This window comes from Neovison vison, chromosome 9 (genome assembly GCF_020171115.1).
Source record: "Neovison vison isolate M4711 chromosome 9, ASM_NN_V1, whole genome shotgun sequence".
Taxonomy (NCBI): Eukaryota; Metazoa; Chordata; class Mammalia; order Carnivora; family Mustelidae; genus Neogale; species Neogale vison.
Window position 1 is genome coordinate 63503763 of NC_058099.1, and position 17974 is coordinate 63521736.

Sequence of the window (17974 nt, forward strand, 5' to 3'; positions counted from 1 at the left end):
CTCCCTCTGAGGTGACACAGAACACTGGCTTCTAAAGGGTACAGGAGGGGACAACTAAGACAAGGGTGCTGCTCCACTATGAGAAAGGTGTCTTGGCACAAGGCTCTTGTGTTCTGTGTACACCTGAACGCCAGAGCAAAAGGACAGACCCTGGTTATGCCAGGTGTTGGTAGTCTACACAGAGTGCATTCCTGTGCGACGCACGCTGCAACAGGGTCGTGGCTGTGTCTGCTGTCATTAGAAAGGCACTGTGAACCCAGGACGCGAGTCTTGTGCCCCGGAATGCAAGGCCCAAGAGGCAGCAAATCTCTTGCAAGTCTTCTTCCCTCATGCAGGAGAGCAAACTTCTAAAGCTTTGCTGTGGATGCAGCAGCAAAGTGCTGTTCGCCCCAAGCAGAAAACCTCTGGAAAAGCTCAGCATTCACTGGGAAATCAATGTCAGTGCTGTGGCCAAGCCAGGCTTGTCTCAGAATAGTCTCCACAGTCTGGAGGGTGAAACCCGCATACAGCGAAACCCTCTTTACCCAGACTTTCCTTCTGCTCGAGAGATAAGCATGGTTGTGCTTATGGAAAGAGCAATAAGGAGAGGGACTCATCCGTTCACACGCTCCCAAGGAGAAGGTATGGGGAAGGCGCAATACCCGCTTCGGGAGTAGAGAGAAGACGTTGGCTTTGGTGTTGGCAAACACAAGTGATGCTGGAACGTATGCGCTCTGAGGAACACCCCTTGTGGAAGACTAGTGTCATCGACTCCCTCTGAGGTGACACAGAACCCTGGATTCTTAAGGGTACAGGAAGGGACAACTAGGACAAGGGTGCTGCTCCACTCTGAGAAAGGAGTCTAGGCACAAGGCTCTTGTGTTCTGTGTACACCTGAACGCCAGAGCAAAAGAACAGTCCCTGGTTATGCCAGGTGTTGGTAGTCTACACAGAGTGCATTCCTGTGCGACGCACGCTGCTACAGGGTCGTGGCTGTGTCTGCTGTCATTTGAAAGGCACTGTGAACCCAGGACGCGAGTCTTGTGCCCCGGAATGCAAGGCCCAAGAGGCAGCAACTCTCTTGCAAGTCTTCTTCCCTCATGCAGGAGAGCAAACTTCTAAAGCTTTGCTGTGGATGCAGCAGCAAAGTGCTGTTCGCCCCAAGCAGAAAACCTCTGGAAAAGCTCAGCATTCACCGGGAAATCAATGTCAGTTCTGTGGCCAAGCCAGGCTTGTCTCAGCATAGTCTCCACAGTCTGGAGGGTGAAACCCGCATACAGCGAAACCCTCTTTACCCAGACTTTCCTTCTGCTCGAGAGATAAGCATGGTTGTGCTTATGGAAAGAGCAATAAGGAGAGGGACTCACCCGTTCACACGCTCCCAAGGAGAAGGTATGGGGAAGGCGCAATACCCGCTTCGGGAGAAGAGAGGAGACGTTGGCTTTTGTGTTGGCAAACAGAAGTGATGCTGGAAAGTATGCGCTCTGAGGAACACCCCTTAGGGGAAAACTAGTGTCATCGACTCCCTCTGAGGTGACACAGAACCCTGGATTCTTAAGGGTACATGACGGGACAACTAGGACAAGGGTGCTGCTCCACTCTGAGAAAGGTGTCTTGGCACAAGGCTCTTGTGTTCTGTGTACACCTGAACGCCAGAGCAAAAGGACAGACCCTGGTTATGCCAGGTGTTGGTAGTCTACACAGAGTGCATTCCTGTGAGACGCAGGCTGCAACAGGGTCGTGGCTGTGTCTGCTGTCATTAGAAAGGCACTGTGAACCCAGGACGCGAGTCTTGTGCCCCGGAATGGAAGGCCCAAGAGGCAGCAACTCTCTTGCAAGTCTTCTTCCCTCATGCAGGAGAGCAAACTTCTAAAGCTTTGCTGTGGATGCAGCAGCAAAGTGCTGTTCGCCCCAAGCAGAAAACCTCTGGAAAAGCTCAGCATTCACTGGGAAATCAATGTCAGTTCTGTGGCCAAGCCAGGCTTGTCTCAGCATAGTCTCCACAGTATGGAGGGTGAAACCCGCATACAGCGAAACCCTCTTTACCCAGACTTTCCTTCTGCTCGAGAGATAAGCATGGTTGTGCTTATGGAAAGAGCAATAAGGAGAGGGACTCACCCGTTCACACGCTCCCAAGGAGAAGGTATGGGGAAGGCGCAATAACCGCTTCGGGAGTAGAGATGAGACTTTGGCTTTGGTGTTGGCAAACAGAAGTGATGCTGGAAAGTATGTGCTCTGAGGAACACCCCTTGTGGAAGACTAGTGTCAACGACTCCCTCTGAAGTGACACAGAACCCTGGCTTCTAAAGGGTAAAGGAGGGGACAACTAGGACAAGGGTGCTGCTCCACTCTGAGAAAGGAGTCTTGGCACAAGGCTCTTGTGTTCTGTGTACACCTGAACGCCAGAGCAAAGGACAGACCCTGGTTATGCCAGGTGATGGTAGTCTACACAGAGTGCATTCCTGTGCGACGCACGCTGCTACAGGGTCGTGGCTGTGTCTACTGTCATTTTAAAGGCACTGTGAACCCAGGACGCGAGTCTTGTGCCCCTGAATGCAAGGCCCAAGAGGCAGCAACTCTCTTGCAAGTCTTCTTCCCTCATGCAGGAGAGCAAACTTCTAAAGCTTTGCTGTGGATGCAGCAGCAAAGTGCTGTTCGCCCCAAGCAGAAAACCTCTGGAAAAGCTCAGCATTCACTGGGAAATCAGTGTCAGTTCTGTGGCCAAGCCAGGCTTGTCTCAGCATAGTCTCCACAGTCTGGAGGGTGAAACCCGCATACAGCGAAACCCTCTTTACCCAGACTTTCCTTCTGCTCGAGAGATAAGCATGGTTTGCTTATGGAAAGAGCAATAAGGAGAGGGACTCACCCGTTCACACGTTCCCAAGGAGAAGGTATGAGGAAGGCGCAATACCCGCTTCGGGAGTAGAGAGGAGACGATGGCTTTGGTGTTGGCAAACAGAAGTGATGCTGGAAAGTATGCGCTCTGAGGAACACCCCTTGTGGAAGACTAGTGTCAACGACTCCCTCTGAGGTGAAACAGAACCCTGGCTTCTAAAGGGTACAGGAGGGGAAAACTAGGACAAGGGTGTTGCTCCACTCTGAGAAAGGAGTCTTGGCACAAGGCTCTTGTGTTCTGTGTACACCTGAACGCCAGAGCTAAAGGAATGTCCCTGGTTATGCCAGGTGTTGGTAGTCTACACAGAGTGCATTCCTGTGCGACGCACGCTGCTACAGGGTCGTGGCTGTGTCTGCTCTCATTTGAAAGGCACTGTGAACCCAGGACGCGAGTCTTGTGCCCCGGAATGCAAGGCCCAAGAGGCAGCAACTCTCTTGCAAGTCTTCTTCCCTCATGCAGGAGAGCAAACTTCTAAAGCTTTGCTGTGGATGCAGCAGCAAAGTGCTGTTCGCCCCAAGCAGAAAACCTCTGGAAAAGCTCAGCATTCACTGGGAAATCAAAGTCAGTTCTGTGGCCAAGCCAGGCTTGTCTCAGCATAGTCTCCACAGTCTGGAGGGTGAAACCCGCATACAGCGAAACCCTCTTTGCCCAGACATTCCTTCTGCTCGAGAGATAAGCATGGTTGTGCTTATGGAAAGAGCAATAAGGAGAGGGACTCACCCGTTCACACGCTCCCAAGGAGAAGGTATGGGGAAGGCGCAATACCCGCTTCGGGAGTAGAGAGGAGACGGTGGCTTTGGTGTTGGCAAACAGAAGTGATGCTGGAAAGTATGCACTCTGAGGAACACCCCTTGTGGAAGACTAGTGTCAACGACTCGCTCTGAGGTGACACGGAACCCTGGCTTCTAAAGGGTACAGGAGGGGACAAGTAGGACAAGGGTGTTGCTCCACTCTGAGAAAGGAGTCTTGGCACAAGGCTCTTGTGTTCTGTGTACACCTGAACGCCAGAGCAAAAGGAATGTCCCTGGTTATGCCAGGTGTTGGTAGTCTACACAGAGTGCATTCCTGTGCGACGCACGCTGCTACAGGGTCGTGGCTGTGTCTGCTGTCATTAGAAAGGCACTGTGAACCCAGGACGCGAGTCTTGTGCCCCGGAATGGAAGGCCCAAGAGGCAGCAACTCTCTTGCAATTCTTCTTCCCTCATGCAGGAGAGCAAACTTCTAAAGCTTTGCTGTGGATGCAGCAGCAAAGTGCTGTTCGTCCCAAGCAGAAAACCTCTGGAAAAGCTCAGCATTCACTGGGAAATCAATGTCAGTTCTGTGGCCAAGCCAGGCTTGTCTCAGCATAGTCTCCACCGTCTGAAGGGTGAAACCCGCATACAGCGAAACCCTCTTTACCCAGACTTTCCTTCTGCTCGAGAGATAAGCATGGTTGTGCTTATGGAAAGAGCCATAAGGAGAGGGACTCACCCGTTCACACGCTCCCAAGGAGAAGGTATGGGGAAGGCGCAATACCCGCTTCGGGAGTAGAGAGGAGACTTTGGCTTTGGTGTTGGCAAACAGAAGTGATGCTGGAAAGTATGCGCTCTGAGGAACACCCCTTGTGGAAGACTAGTGTCAACTACTCCCTCTGAAGTGACACAGAACCCTGGCTTCTAAAGGGTACAGGAGGGGACAACTAGGACAAGGGTGCTGCTCCACTCTGAGAAAGGAGTCTTGGCACAAGGCTCTTGTGTTCTGTGTACACGTGAACGCCAGAGCAAAAGGACAGACCCTGGTTATGCCAGGTGATGGTAGTCTACACAGAGTGCATTCCTGTGCGACGCACGCTGCTACAGGGTCGTGGCTGTGTCTGCTGTCATTTGAAAGGCACTGTGAACCCAGGACGCGAGTCTTGTGCCCCGGAATGCAGGGCCCATGAGGCAGCAACTCTCTTGCAAGCCTCTTCCCTCATGCAGGAGTGCAAACTTCTAAAGCTTTGCTGTGGATGCAGCAGCAAAGTGCTGTTCGCCCCAAGCAGAAAACCTCTGGAAAAGCTCAGCATTCACTGGGAAATCAGTGTCAGTTCTGTGGCCAAGCCAGGCTTGTCTCAGCATAGTCTCCACAGTCTGGAGGGTGAAACCCGCATACAGCGAAACCCTCTTTACCCAGACTTTCCTTCTGCTCGAGAGATAAGCATGGTTGTGCTTATGGAAAGAGCAATAAGGAGAGGGACTCACCCGTTCACACGTTCCCAAGGAGAAGGTATGAGGAAGGCGCAATACCCGCTTCGGGAGTAGAGAGGAGACGGTGGCTTTGGTGTTGGCAACAGAAGTGATGCTGGAAAGTATGCGCTCTGAGGAACACCCCTTGTGGAAGACTAGTGTCAACGACTCCCTCTGAGGTGACACAGAACCCTGGCTTCTAAAGGGTACAGGAGGGGACAACTAGGACAAGGGTGTTGCTCCACTCTGAGAAAGGAGTCTTGGCACAAGGCTCTTGTGTTCTGTGTACACCTGAACGCCAGAGCAAAAGGAAAGTCCCTGGTTATGCCAGGTGTTGGTAGTCTACACAGAGTGCATTCCTGTGTGACGCACGTTGCTACAGGGTCGTGGCTGTGTCTGCTCTCATTTGAAAGGCACTGTGAACCCAGGACGCGAGTCTTGTGCCCCGGAATGCAAGGCCCAAGAGGCAGGAACTCTCTTGCAATTCTTCTTCCCTCATGCAGGAGAGCAAACTTCTAAAGCTTTGCTGTGGATGCAGCAGCAAAGTGCTGTTCGTCCCAAGCAGAAAACCTCTGGAAAAGCTCAGCATTCACTGGGAAATCAAAGTCAGTTCGGTGGCCAAGCCAGGCTTGTCTCAGCATAGTCTCCACAGTCTGGAGGGTGAAACCCGCATACAGCGAAACCCTCTTTGCCCAGACATTCCTTCTGCTCGAGAGATAAGCATGGTTGTGCTTATGGAAAGAGCAATAAGGAGAGGGACTCACCCGTTCACACGCTCCCAAGGAGAAGGTATGGGGAAGGCGCAATACCCGCTTCGGGAGTAGAGAGGAGACGGTGGCTTTGGTGTTGGCAAACAGAAGTGATGCTGGAAAGTATGCACTCTGAGGAACACCCCTTGTGGAAGACTAGTGTCAACGACTCGCTCTGAGGTGACACGGAACCCTGGCTTCTAAAGGGTACAGGAGGGGACAACTAGGACAAGGGTGTTGCTCCACTCTGAGAAAGGAGTCTTGGCACAAGGCTCTTGTGTTCTGTGTACACCTGAACGCCAGAGCAAAAGGAATGTCCCTGGTTATGCCAGGTGTTGGTAGTCTACACAGAGTGCATTCCTGTGCGACGCACGCTGCTACAGGGTCGTGGCTGTGTCTGCTGTCATTAGAAAGGCACTGTGAACCCAGGACGCGAGTCTTGTGCCCCGGAATGGAAGGCCCAAGAGGCAGCAACTCTCTTGCAATTCTTCTTCCCTCATGCAGGAGAGCAAACTTCTAAAGCTTTGCTGTGGATGCAGCAGCAAAGTGCTGTTCGTCCCAAGCAGAAAACCTCTGGAAAAGCTCAGCATTCACTGGGAAATGAATGTCAGTTCTGTGGCCAAGCCAGGCTTGTCTCAGCATAGTCTCCACCGTCTGAAGGGTGAAACCCGCATACAGCGAAACCCTCTTTACCCAGACTTTCCTTCTGCTCGAGAGATAAGCATGGTTGTGCTTATGGAAAGAGCCATAAGGAGAGGGACTCACCCGTTCACACGCTCCCAAGGAGAAGGTATGGGGAAGGCGCAATACCCGCTTCGGGAGTAGAGAGGAGACGGTGGCTTTGGTGTTGGCAAACAGAAGTGATGCTGGAAAGTATGCGCTCTGAGGAACACCCCTTGGGGGAAAACTAGTGTCATCGACTCCCTCTGAGGTGACACAGAACCCTGGCTTCTTAAGGGTACATGACGGGACAACTAGGACAAGGGTGCTGCTCCACTCTGAGAAAGGAGTCTTGGCACAAGGCTCTTGAGTTCTGTGTACACCTGAACGCCAGAGCAAAAGGACAGACCCTGGTTATGCCAGGTGTTGGTAGTCTACACAGAGTGCATTCCTGTGAGACGCAGGCTGCAACAGGGTCGTGGCTGTGTCTGCTGTCATTAGAAAGGCACTGTGAACCCAGGACGCGAGTCTTGTGCCCCGGAATGGAAGGCCCAAGAGGCAGCAACTCTCTTGCAAGTCTTCTTCCCTCATGCAGGAGAGCAAACTTCTAAAGCTTTGCTGTGGATGCAGCAGCAAAGTGCTGTTCGCCCCAAGCAGAAAACCTCTGGAAAAGCTCAGCATTCACTGGGAAATCAATGTCAGTTCTGTGGCCAAGCCAGGCTTGTCTCAGCATAGTCTCCACAGTCTGAAGGGTGAAACCCGCATACAGCGAAACCCTCTTTACCCAGACTTTCCTTCTGCTCGAGAGATAAGCATGGTTGTGCTTATGGAAAGAGCAATAAGGAGAGGGACTCACCCGTTCACACGCTCCCAAGGAGAAGGTATGGGGAAGGCGCAATAACCGCTTCGGGAGTAGAGATGAGACTTTGGCTTTGGTGTTGGCAAACAGAAGTGATGCTGGAAAGTATGCGCTCTGAGGAACACCCCTTGTGGAAGACTAGTGTCAACGACTCCCTCTGAAGTGACACAGAACCCTGGCTTCTAAAGGGTAAAGGAGGGGACAACTAGGACAAGGGTGCTGCTCCACTCTGAGAAAGGAGTCTTGGCACAAGGCTCTTGTGTTCTGTGTACACCTGAACGCCAGAGCAAAAGGACAGACCCTGGTTATGCCAGGTGATGGTAGTCTACACAGAGTGCATTCCTGTGCGACGCACGCTGCTACAGGGTCGTGGCTGTGTCTGCTGTAATTTGAAAGGCACTGTGAACCCAGGACGCGAGTCTTGTGCCCCGGAATGCAGGGCCCATGAGGCAGCAACTCTCTTGCAAGTCTTCTTCCCAAATGCAGGAGAGCAAACTTCTAAAGCTTTGCTGTGGATGCAGCAGCAAAGTGCTGTTCGCCCCAAGCAGAAAACCTCTGGAAAAGCTCAGCATTCACTGGGAAATCAGTGTCAGTTCTGTGGCCAAGCCAGGCTTGTCTCAGCATAGTCTCCACAGTCTGGAGGGTGAAACCCGCATACAGCGAAACCCTCTTTACCCAGACTTTCCTTCTGCTCGAGAGATAAGCATGGTTGTGCTTATGGAAAGAGCAATAAGGAGAGGGACTCACCCGTTCACACGTTCCCAAGGAGAAGGTATGAGGAAGGCGCAATACCCGCTTCGGGAGTAGAGAGGAGACGGTGGCTTTGGTGTTGGCAAACAGAAGTGATGCTGGAAAGTATGCGCTCTGAGGAACACCCCTTGTGGAAGACTAGTGTCAACGACTCCCTCTGAGGTGACACAGAACCCTGGCTTCTAAAGGGTACAGGAGGGGACAACTAGGACAAGGGTGTTGCTCCACTCTGAGAAAGGAGTCTTGGCACAAGGCTCTTGTGTTCTGTGTACACCTGAACGCCAGAGCAAAAGGAAAGTCCCTGGTTATGCCAGGTGTTGGTAGTCTACACAGAGTGCATTCCTGTGTGACGCACGTTGCTACAGGGTCGTGGCTGTGTCTGCTCTCATTTGAAAGGCACTGTGAACCCAGGACGCGAGTCTTGTGCCCCGGAATGCAAGGCCCAAGAGGCAGGAACTCTCTTGCAATTCTTCTTCCCTCATGCAGGAGAGCAAACTTCTAAAGCTTTGCTGTGGATGCAGCAGCAAAGTGCTGTTCGTCCCAAGCAGAAAACCTCTGGAAAAGCTCAGCATTCACTGGGAAATCAAAGTCAGTTCGGTGGCCAAGCCAGGCTTGTCTCAGCATAGTCTCCACAGTCTGGAGGGTGAAACCCGCATACAGCGAAACCCTCTTTGCCCAGACATTCCTTCTGCTCGAGAGATAAGCATGGTTGTGCTTATGGAAAGAGCAATAAGGAGAGGGACTCACCCGTTCACACGCTCCCAAGGAGAAGGTATGGGGAAGGCGCAATACCCGCTTCGGGAGTAGAGAGGAGACGGTGGCTTTGGTGTTGGCAAACAGAAGTGATGCTGGAAAGTATGCACTCTGAGGAACACCCCTTGTGGAAGACTAGTGTCAACGACTCGCTCTGAGGTGACACGGAACCCTGGCTTCTAAAGGGTACAGGAGGGGACAACTAGGACAAGGGTGTTGCTCCACTCTGAGAAAGGAGTCTTGGCACAAGGCTCTTGTGTTCTGTGTACACCTGAACGCCAGAGCAAAAGGAATGTCCCTGGTTATGCCAGGTGTTGGTAGTCTACACAGAGTGCATTCCTGTGCGACGCACGCTGCTACAGGGTCGTGGCTGTGTCTGCTGTCATTAGAAAGGCACTGTGAACCCAGGACGCGAGTCTTGTGCCCCGGAATGGAAGGCCCAAGAGGCAGCAACTCTCTTGCAATTCTTCTTCCCTCATGCAGGAGAGCAAACTTCTAAAGCTTTGCTGTGGATGCAGCAGCAAAGTGCTGTTCGTCCCAAGCAGAAAACCTCTGGAAAAGCTCAGCATTCACTGGGAAATGAATGTCAGTTCTGTGGCCAAGCCAGGCTTGTCTCAGCATAGTCTCCACCGTCTGAAGGGTGAAACCCGCATACAGCGAAACCCTCTTTACCCAGACTTTCCTTCTGCTCGAGAGATAAGCATGGTTGTGCTTATGGAAAGAGCCATAAGGAGAGGGACTCACCCGTTCACACGCTCCCAAGGAGAAGGTATGGGGAAGGCGCAATACCCGCTTCGGGAGTAGAGAGGAGACGGTGGCTTTGGTGTTGGCAAACAGAAGTGATGCTGGAAAGTATGCGCTCTGAGGAACACCCCTTGGGGGAAAACTAGTGTCATCGACTCCCTCTGAGGTGACACAGAACCCTGGCTTCTTAAGGGTACATGACGGGACAACTAGGACAAGGGTGCTGCTCCACTCTGAGAAAGGAGTCTTGGCACAAGGCTCTTGAGTTCTGTGTACACCTGAACGCCAGAGCAAAAGGACAGACCCTGGTTATGCCAGGTGTTGGTAGTCTACACAGAGTGCATTCCTGTGAGACGCAGGCTGCAACAGGGTCGTGGCTGTGTCTGCTGTCATTAGAAAGGCACTGTGAACCCAGGACGCGAGTCTTGTGCCCCGGAATGGAAGGCCCAAGAGGCAGCAACTCTCTTGCAAGTCTTCTTCCCTCATGCAGGAGAGCAAACTTCTAAAGCTTTGCTGTGGATGCAGCAGCAAAGTGCTGTTCGCCCCAAGCAGAAAACCTCTGGAAAAGCTCAGCATTCACTGGGAAATCAATGTCAGTTCTGTGGCCAAGCCAGGCTTGTCTCAGCATAGTCTCCACAGTCTGAAGGGTGAAACCCGCATACAGCGAAACCCTCTTTACCCAGACTTTCCTTCTGCTCGAGAGATAAGCATGGTTGTGCTTATGGAAAGAGCAATAAGGAGAGGGACTCACCCGTTCACACGCTCCCAAGGAGAAGGTATGGGGAAGGCGCAATAACCGCTTCGGGAGTAGAGATGAGACTTTGGCTTTGGTGTTGGCAAACAGAAGTGATGCTGGAAAGTATGCGCTCTGAGGAACACCCCTTGTGGAAGACTAGTGTCAACGACTCCCTCTGAAGTGACACAGAACCCTGGCTTCTAAAGGGTAAAGGAGGGGACAACTAGGACAAGGGTGCTGCTCCACTCTGAGAAAGGAGTCTTGGCACAAGGCTCTTGTGTTCTGTGTACACCTGAACGCCAGAGCAAAAGGACAGACCCTGGTTATGCCAGGTGATGGTAGTCTACACAGAGTGCATTCCTGTGCGACGCACGCTGCTACAGGGTCGTGGCTGTGTCTGCTGTAATTTGAAAGGCACTGTGAACCCAGGACGCGAGTCTTGTGCCCCGGAATGCAGGGCCCATGAGGCAGCAACTCTCTTGCAAGTCTTCTTCCCAAATGCAGGAGAGCAAACTTCTAAAGCTTTGCTGTGGATGCAGCAGCAAAGTGCTGTTCGCCCCAAGCAGAAAACCTCTGGAAAAGCTCAGCATTCACTGGGAAATCAGTGTCAGTTCTGTGGCCAAGCCAGGCTTGTCTCAGCATAGTCTCCACAGTCTGGAGGGTGAAACCCGCATACAGCGAAACCCTCTTTACCCAGACTTTCCTTCTGCTCGAGAGATAAGCATGGTTTGCTTATGGAAAGAGCAATAAGGAGAGGGACTCACCCGTTCACACGTTCCCAAGGAGAAGGTATGAGGAAGGCGCAATACCCGCTTCGGGAGTAGAGAGGAGACGGTGGCTTTGGTGTTGGCAAACAGAAGTGATGCTGGAAAGTATGCGCTCTGAGGAACACCCCTTGTGGAAGACTAGTGTCAACGACTCCCTCTGAGGTGAAACAGAACCCTGGCTTCTAAAGGGTACAGGAGGGGAAAACTAGGACAAGGGTGTTGCTCCACTCTGAGAAAGGAGTCTTGGCACAAGGCTCTTGTGTTCTGTGTACACCTGAACGCCAGAGCAAAAGGAATGTCCCTGGTTATGCCAGGTGTTGGTAGTCTACACAGAGTGCATTCCTGTGCGACGCACGCTGCTACAGGGTCGTGGCTGTGTATGCTCTCATTTGAAAGGCACTGTGAACCCAGGACGCGAGTCTTGTGCCCCGGAATGCAAGGCCCAAGAGGCAGCAACTCTCTTGCAAGTCTTCTTCCCTCATGCAGGAGAGCAAACTTCTAAAGCTTTGCTGTGGATGCAGCAGCAAAGTGCTGTTCGCCCCAAGCAGAAAACCTCTGGAAAAGCTCAGCATTCACTGGGAAATCAAAGTCAGTTCGGTGGCCAAGCCAGGCTTGTCTCAGAATAGTCTCCACAGTCTGGAGGGTGAAACCCGCATACAGCGAAACCCTCTTTGCCCAGACATTCCTTCTGCTCGAGAGATAAGCATGGTTGTGCTTATGGAAAGAGCAATAAGGAGAGGGACTCACCCGTTCACACGCTCCCAAGGAGAAGGTATGGGGAAGGCGCAATACCCGCTTCGGGAGTAGAGAGGAGACGGTGGCTTTGGTGTTGGCAAACAGAAGTGATGCTGGAAAGTATGCACTCTGAGGAACACCCCTTGTGGAAGACTAGTGTCAACGACTCGCTCTGAGGTGACACGGAACCCTGGCTTCTAAAGGGTACAGGAGGGGACAACTAGGACAAGGGTGTTGCTCCACTCTGAGAAAGGAGTCTTGGCACAAGGCTCTTGTGTTCTGTGTACACCTGAACGCCAGAGCAAAAGGAATGTCCCTGGTTATGCCAGGTGTTGGTAGTCTACACAGAGTGCATTCCTGTGCGACGCACGCTGCTACAGGGTCGTGGCTGTGTCTGCTGTCATTAGAAAGGCACTGTGAACCCAGGACGCGAGTCTTGTGCCCCGGAATGGAAGGCCCAAGAGGCAGCAACTCTCTTGCAATTCTTCTTCCCTCATGCAGGAGAGCAAACTTCTAAAGCTTTGCTGTGGATGCAGCAGCAAAGTGCTGTTCGTCCCAAGCAGAAAACCTCTGGAAAAGCTCAGCATTCACTGGGAAATCAATGTCAGTTCTGTGGCCAAGCCAGGCTTGTCTCAGCATAGTCTCCACCGTCTGAAGGGTGAAACCCGCATACAGCGAAACCCTCTTTACCCAGACTTTCCTTCTGCTCGAGAGATAAGCATGGTTGTGCTTATGGAAAGAGCCATAAGGAGAGGGACTCACCCGTTCACACGCTCCCAAGGAGAAGGTATGGGGAAGGCGCAATACCCGCTTCCGGAGTAGAGAGGAGACTTTGGCTTTGGTGTTGGCAAACAGAAGTGATGCTGGAAAGTATGCGCTCTGAGGAACACCCCTTGGGGGAAAACTAGTGTCATCGACTCCCTCTGAGGTGACACAGAACCCTGGCTTCTTAAGGGTACATGACGGGACAACTAGGACAAGGGTGCTGCTCCACTCTGAGAAAGGAGTCTTGGCACAAGGCTCTTGTGTTCTGTGTACACCTGAACGCCAGAGCAAAAGAACAGTCCCTGGTTATGCCAGGTGTTGGTAGGCTACACAGAGTGCATTCCTGTGCGACGCACGCTGCTACAGGGTCGTGGCTGTGTCTGCTGTCATTTGAAAGGCACTGTGAACCCAGGACGCGAGTCTTGTGCCCCGGAATGCAGGGCCCAGGAGGCAGCAACTCTCTTGCAAGTCTTCTTCCCTCATGCAGGAGAGTAAACTTCTAAAGCTTTGCTGTGGATGCAGCAGCAAAGTGCTGTTCGCCCCAAGCAGAAAACCTCTGGAAAAGCTCAGCATTCACTGGGAAATCAAAGTCAGTTCTGTGGCCAAGCCAGGCTTGTCTCAGCATAGTCTCCACAGTCTGGAGGGTGAAACCCGCATACAGCGAAACCCTCTTTACCCAGACTTTCCTTCTGCTCGAGAGATAAGCATGGTTGTGCTTATGGAAAGGGCTATAAGGAGAGGGACTCACCCGTTCACACGTTCCCAAGGAGAATGTATGAGGAAGGCGCAATACCCGCTTCGGGAGTAGAGAGGAGACGGTGGCTTTGGTGTTGGCAAACAGAAGTGATGCTGGAAAGTATGCGCTCTGAGGAACACCCCTTGTGGAAGACTATTGTCTACGACTCCCTCTGAGGTGACACAGAACACTGGCTTCTAAAGGGTACAGGAGGGGACAACTAAGACAAGGGTGCTGCTCCACTATGAGAAAGGTGTCTTGGCACAAGGCTCTTGTGTTCTGTGTACACCTGAACGCCAGAGCAAAAGGACAGACCCTGGTTATGCCAGGTGTTGGTAGTCTACACAGAGTGCATTCCTGTGCGACGCATGCTGCTACAGGGTCGTGGCTGTGTCTGCTGTCATTTGAAAGGCACTGTGAACCCAGGACGCGAGTCTTGTGCCCCGGAATGCAAGGCCCAAGAGGCAGCAACTCTCTTGCAAGTCTTCTTCCCTCATGCAGGAGAGCAAACTTCTAAAGCTTTGCTGTGGATGCAGCAGCAAAGTGCTCTTCGCCCCAAGCAGAAAACCTCTGGAAAAGCTCAGCATTCACCGGGAAATCAATGTCAGTTCTGTGGCCAAGCCAGGCTTGTCTCAGCATAGTCTCCACAGTCTGGAGGGTGAAACCCGCATACAGCGAAACCCTCTTTACCCAGACTTTCCTTCTGCTCGAGAGATAAGCATGGTTGTGCTTATGGAAAGAGCAATAAGGAGAGGGACTCACACGTTCACACGCTCCCAAGGAGAAGATATTGGGAAGGCGCAATACCCGCTTCGGGAGAAGAGAGGAGACGTTGGCTTTGGTGTTGGCAAACAGAAGTGATGCTGGAAAGTATGCGCTCTGAGGAACACCCCTTGGGGGAAAACTAGTGTCATCGACTCCCTCTGAGGTGACACAGAACCCTGGCTTCTTAAGGGTACATGACGGGACAACTAGGACAAGGGTGCTGCTCCACTCTGAGAAAGGAGTCTTGGCACAAGGCTCTTGTGTTCTGTGTACACCTGAACGCCAGAGCAAAAGGACAGACCCTGGTTATGCCAGGTGTTGGTAGGCTACACAGAGTGCATTCCTGTGCGACGCACGCTGCTACAGGGTCGTGGCTGTGTCTGCTGTCATTTGAAAGGCACTGTGAACCCATGACGCGAGTCTTGTGCCCCGGAATGCAGGGCCCAGGAGGCAGCAACTCTCTTGCAAGTCTTCTTCCCTCATGCAGGAGAGTAAACTTCTAAAGCTTTGCTGTGGATGCAGCAGCAAAGTGCTGTTCGCCCCAAGCAGAAAACCTCTGGAAAAGCTCAGCATTCACTGGGAAATCAAAGTCAGTTCTGTGGCCAAGCCAGGCTTGTCTCAGCATAGTCTCCACAGTCTGGAGGGTGAAACCCGCATACAGCGAAACCCTCTTTACCCAGACTTTCCTTCTGCTCGAGAGATAAGCATGGTTGTGCTTATGGAAAGGGCTATAAGGAGAGGGACTCACCCGTTCACACGTTCCCATGGAGAATGTATGAGGAAGGCGCAATACCCGCTTCGGGAGTAGAGAGGAGACGGTGGCTTTGGTGTTGGCAAACAGAAGTGATGCTGGAAAGTATGCGCTCTGAGGAACACCCCTTGTGGAAGACTATTGTCTACGACTCCCTCTGAGGTGACACAGAACACTGGCTTCTAAAGGGTACAGGAGGGGACTTCTAAGACAAGGGTGCTGCTCCACTATGAGAAAGGTGTCTTGGCACAAGGCTCTTGTGTTCTGTGTACACCTGAACGCCAGAGCAAAAGGACAGACCCTGGTTATGCCAGGTGTTGGTAGTCTACACAGAGTGCATTCCTGTGCGACGCACGCTGCAACAGGGTCGTGGCTGTGTCTGCTGTCATTAGAAAGGCACTGTGAACCCAGGACGCGAGTCTTGTGCCCCGGAATGCAAGGCCCAAGAGGCAGCAAATCTCTTGCAAGTCTTCTTCCCTCATGCAGGAGAGCAAACTTCTAAAGCTTTGCTGTGGATGCAGCAGCAAAGTGCTGTTCGCCCCAAGCAGAAAACCTCTGGAAAAGCTCAGCATTCACTGGGAAATCAATGTCAGTGCTGTGGCCAAGCCAGGCTTGTCTCAGAATAGTCTCCACAGTCTGGAGGGTGATACCCGCATACAGCGAAACCCTCTTTACCCAGACTTTCCTTCTGCTCGAGAGATAAGCATGGTTGTGCTTATGGAAAGAGCAATAAGGAGAGGGACTCATCCGTTCACACGCTCCCAAGGAGAAGGTATGGGGAAGGCGCAATACCCGCTTCGGGAGTAGAGAGAAGACGTTGGCTTTGGTGTTGGCAAACACAAGTGATGCTGGAACGTATGCGCTCTGAGGAACACCCCTTGTGGAAGACTAGTGTCATCGACTCCCTCTGAGGTGACACAGAACCCTGGATTCTTAAGGGTACAGGAAGGGACAACTAGGACAAGGGTGCTGCTCCACTCTGAGAAAGGAGTCTAGGCACAAGGCTCTTGTGTTCTGTGTACACCTGAACGCCAGAGCAAAAGAACAGTCCCTGGTTATGCCAGGTGTTGTTAGTCTACACAGAGTGCATTCCTGTGCGACGCACGCTGCTACAGGGTCGTGGCTGTGTCTGCTGTCATTTGAAAGGCACTGTGAACCCAGGACGCGAGTCTTGTGCCCCGGAATGCAAGGCCCAAGAGGCAGCAACTCTCTTGCAAGTCTTCTTCCCTCATGCAGGAGAGCAAACTTCTAAAGCTTTGCTGTGGATGCAGCAGCAAAGTGCTGTTCGCCCCAAGCAGAAAACCTCTGGAAAAGCTCAGCATTCACCGGGAAATCAATGTCAGTTCTGTGGCCAAGCCAGGCTTGTCTCAGCATAGTCTCCACAGTCTGGAGGGTGAAACCCGCATACAGCGAAACCCTCTTTACCCAGACTTTCCTTCTGCTCGAGAGATAAGCATGGTTGTGCTTATGGAAAGAGCAATAAGGAGAGGGACTCACCCGTTCACACGCTCCCAAGGAGAAGGTATGGGGAAGGCGCAATACCCGCTTCGGGAGAAGAGAGGAGACGTTGGCTTTTGTGTTGGCAAACAGAAGTGATGCTGGAAAGTATGCGCTCTGAGGAACACCCCTTAGGGGAAAACTAGTGTCATCGACTCCCTCTGAGGTGACACAGAACCCTGGATTCTTAAGGGTACATGACGGGACAACTAGGACAAGGGTGCTGCTCCACTCTGAGAAAGGTGTCTTGGCACAAGGCTCTTGTGTTCTGTGTACACCTGAACGCCAGAGCAAAAGGACAGACCCTGGTTATGCCAGGTGTTGGTAGTCTACACAGAGTGCATTCCTGTGAGACGCAGGCTGCAACAGGGTCGTGGCTGTGTCTGCTGTCATTAGAAAGGCACTGTGAACCCAGGACGCGAGTCTTGTGCCCCGGAATGGAAGGCCCAAGAGGCAGCAACTCTCTTGCAAGTCTTCTTCCCTCATGCAGGAGAGCAAACTTCTAAAGCTTTGCTGTGGATGCAGCAGCAAAGTGCTGTTCGCCCCAAGCAGAAAACCTCTGGAAAAGCTCAGCATTCACTGGGAAATCAATGTCAGTTCTGTGGCCAAGCCAGGCTTGTCTCAGCATAGTCTCCACAGTCTGAAGGGTGAAACCCGCATACAGCGAAACCCTCTTTACCCAGACTTTCCTTCTGCTCGAGAGATAAGCATGGTTGTGCTTATGGAAAGAGCAATAAGGAGAGGGACTCACCCGTTCACACGCTCCCAAGGAGAAGGTATGGGGAAGGCGCAATAACCGCTTCGGGAGTAGAGATGAGACTTTGGCTTTGGTGTTGGCAAACAGAAGTGATGCTGGAAAGTATGCGCTCTGAGGAACACCCCTTGTGGAAGACTAGTGTCAACGACTCCCTCTGAAGTGACACAGAACCCTGGCTTCTAAAGGGTAAAGGAGGGGACAACTAGGACAAGGGTGCTGCTCCACTCTGAGAAAGGAGTCTTGGCACAAGGCTCTTGTGTTCTGTGTACACCTGAACGCCAGAGCAAAAGGACAGACACTGGTTATGCCAGGTGATGGTAGTCTACACAGAGTGCATTCCTGTGCGACGCACGCTGCTACAGGGTCGTGGCTGTGTCTGCTGTAATTTGAAAGGCACTGTGAACCCAGGACGCGAGTCTTGTGCCCCGGAATGCAGGGCCCATGAGGCAGCAACTCTCTTGCAAGTCTTCTTCCCAAATGCAGGAGAGCAAACTTCTAAAGCTTTGCTGTGGATGCAGCAGCAAAGTGCTGTTCGCCCCAAGCAGAAAACCTCTGGAAAAGCTCAGCATTCACTGGGAAATCAGTGTCAGTTCTGTGGCCAAGCCAGGCTTGTCTCAGCATAGTCTCCACAGTCTGGAGGGTGAAACCCGCATACAGCGAAACCCTCTTTACCCAGACTTTCCTTCTGCTCGAGAGATAAGCATGGTTTGCTTATGGAAAGAGCAATAAGGAGAGGGACTCACCCGTTCACACGTTCCCAAGGAGAAGGTATGAGGAAGGCGCAATACCCGCTTCGGGAGTAGAGAGGAGACGGTGGCTTTGGTGTTGGCAAACAGAAGTGATGCTGGAAAGTATGCGCTCTGAGGAACAC